A 2,864-nucleotide genomic window follows, 5' to 3' on the forward strand; every position below is an offset into this window, starting at 1 on the left:
GGAAGGAACTAGGAGGAACTGGGAAGAACTAAGAGGAACAAGGAGAACTAGGAGGAACAGGAAGGAACTAGGAGGATCTGGGAGAACTAAGAAGAACTGGAAGAACTAGGAGGAACTAGGAGGAACTGGGAGGAACTAGGAGGAACTAGGAGGAACTGGGAGAACTAGGAGGAACAGGAACAAACTAGGAGGAACTGGGAGGAACTGGGAGGAACTAGGAGGAACTAGGAGGAACTGGAAGGAACTAGGAGGAATAGGAAGGAACTAGGAGGAACTGGGAGAACTAGGAGGAACAGGAACAAACTAGGAGGAACTGGGAGGAACTGGGAGAACTAGGAGGAACTGGGAGGAACTGGGAGGAACCAAAAGGAACTAGGCGAACTAGGAGGAACAGGAAGGAACTAGGAGGAACCCAGAGGAACTAGGAGAACTAGGAGGAACAGGAAGGAACTAGGAGGAGCTAGGAGGAAGTAGGATGAACTGGGAGAACTAGGAGGAACAGGAAGGAACTAGGAGGAACTGGGAGGAACTGGGAGAACTAGGAGGAACAGGAAGGAACTAGGAGGATCTAGGAGGAACTGGGAGAACTAGGAGGAACAGGAACGAACTAGGAGGAACTGGGAGAACTAGGAGGGACAGGAAGGAACTAGGAGGAACTGGGAAAACTAGGAGGAACAGGAAGGAAGTAGGAGGAACTAGGAGGAAGTAGGAGGAACTAGGAGGAACTAGGAGGAACTAGGAGGGAGGAGCCTGAGATGCATGTGAACCAGAGACTACGCGACGCGACTCAAGTTACGAACGTCGTTGACATAAAACATGTTTTTTCTCGAGCGGAGATTTATTCTCAAACAGCTGCTTCTCGTGCTCGAACCCTGAAGACTCACAACGACAGTTTGAATTACACAACAGTGTCACACGAGTGCTGTGAGAACATGGAGCCGAGGTCACGAGTCACTACAACCGTTTCATACGTGAAGAAATTAGATTTATTTCTGGGGAACAAGTTTGAAACATGAACATGATTCACTTGAACTAACGTCACGTCGACTCACATGTTACACGTTAATAAAGAACAAAAAGTTTTCATTTGAAAGCAAAAATTGAAAAAGTATAAAAGGAAATTCTTCGTAAACATTAATTTAAAGATTACAAAGATAAACAAAAAGCATGTTTCATTTATATTACAACGTTAAATAAAATACTTTACTATAAAGACTGTGGTGTTGTGTTACTATAATGTTGTGTTACTATAATGTTGTGTTACTATAAAGACGGTGGTGTTGTGTTACTATAATGTTGTGTTACTATAAAGACTGTGGTGTTGTGTTACTATAATGTTGTGTTACTATAAAGACTGTGGTGTTGTGTTACTATAATGTTGTGTTACTATAAAGACTGTGGTGTAGTGTTACTATAATGTTGTGTTACTATAAAGACTGTGGTGTAGTGTTATTATAATGTTGTGTTACTATAAAGACTGTGGTGTTGTGTTACTATAATGTTGTGTTACTATAAAGACTGTGGTGTTGTGTTACTATAATGTTGTGTTACTATAAAGACTGTGGTGTAGTGTTATTATAATGTTGTGTTACTATAAAGACTGTGGTGTTGTGTTACTATAATGTTGTGTTACTATAAAGACTGTGGTGTTGTGTTACTATAATGTTGTGTTACTATAAAGACTGTGGTGTTGTGTTACTATAATGTTGTGTTACTATAAAGACTGTGGTGTTGTGTTACTATAATGTTGTGTTACTATAAAGACTGTGGTGTAGTGTTACTATAATGTTGTGTTACTATAAAGACTGTGGTGTTGTGTTACTATAATGTTGTGTTACTATAAAGACTGTGGTGTTGTGTTACTATAATGTTGTGTTACTATAAAGACTGTGGTGTTGTGTTACTATAATGTTGTGTTACTATAAAGACTGTGGTGTTGTGTTACTATAATGTTGTGTTACTATAAAGACTGTGGTGTTGTGTTACTATAATGTTGTGTTACTATAAAGACTGTGGTGTTGTGTTACTATAATGTTGTGTTACTATAAAGACTGTGGTGTTGTGTTACTATAATGTTGTGTTACTATAAAGACTGTGGTGTTGTGTTACTACAATGTTGTGTTACTATAAAGACTGTGGTGTTGTGTTACTACAATGTTGTGTTACTATAAAGACTGTGGTGTTGTGTTACTATAATCTTGTGTTACTATAAAGACTGTGGTGTTGTGTTACTATAATCTTGTGTTACTATAAAGACTGTGGTGTTGTGTTACTATAATGTTGTGTTACTATAAAGACTGTGGTGTTGTGTTACTATAATGTTGTGTTACTATAAAGACTGTGGTGTTGTGTTACTATAATGTTGTGTTACTATAAAGACTGTGGTGTTGTGTTACTATAATGTTGTGTTACTATATATTGTGTTACTATAAAGACGGTGGTTCTGATCCAGTGGATGAATCCTTTACAAAGTCATGTTCTATCACCTTTGACTGTGCGTTGAACTGAAAGCGTTGGATAAAGGAGAGGAAGGGGGGATGAGGAGAAGGAAGGGGGGATGAGGAGAAGGAAGGGGGGATGAGGAGAAGGAAGGGGGGATGAGGAGAAGGAAGGGGGGATAGAGGAGAAGGAAGGGGGGATGAGGAGAAGGAAGGGGGGATGAGGAGAAGGAAGGGGGGATGAGGAGAAGGAAGGGGATGAGGAGAAGGAAGGGGGGATGGAGGAGAAGGAAGGGGGGATGGAGGAGAAGGAAGGGGGATGAGGAGAAGGAAGGGGGGATGGAGGAGAGGATAATACTCTGAACCCAGACACCAGAGCTGTCAGCAGTGGACAGGGAGGCGCGAGGGCCAAACATTCAGTGTTAA

This window comes from Callionymus lyra, chromosome 2 (assembly GCF_982586985.1).
Source record: "Callionymus lyra chromosome 2, fCalLyr1.hap1.1, whole genome shotgun sequence".
NCBI classification, from domain to species: domain Eukaryota; kingdom Metazoa; phylum Chordata; class Actinopteri; order Syngnathiformes; family Callionymidae; genus Callionymus; species Callionymus lyra.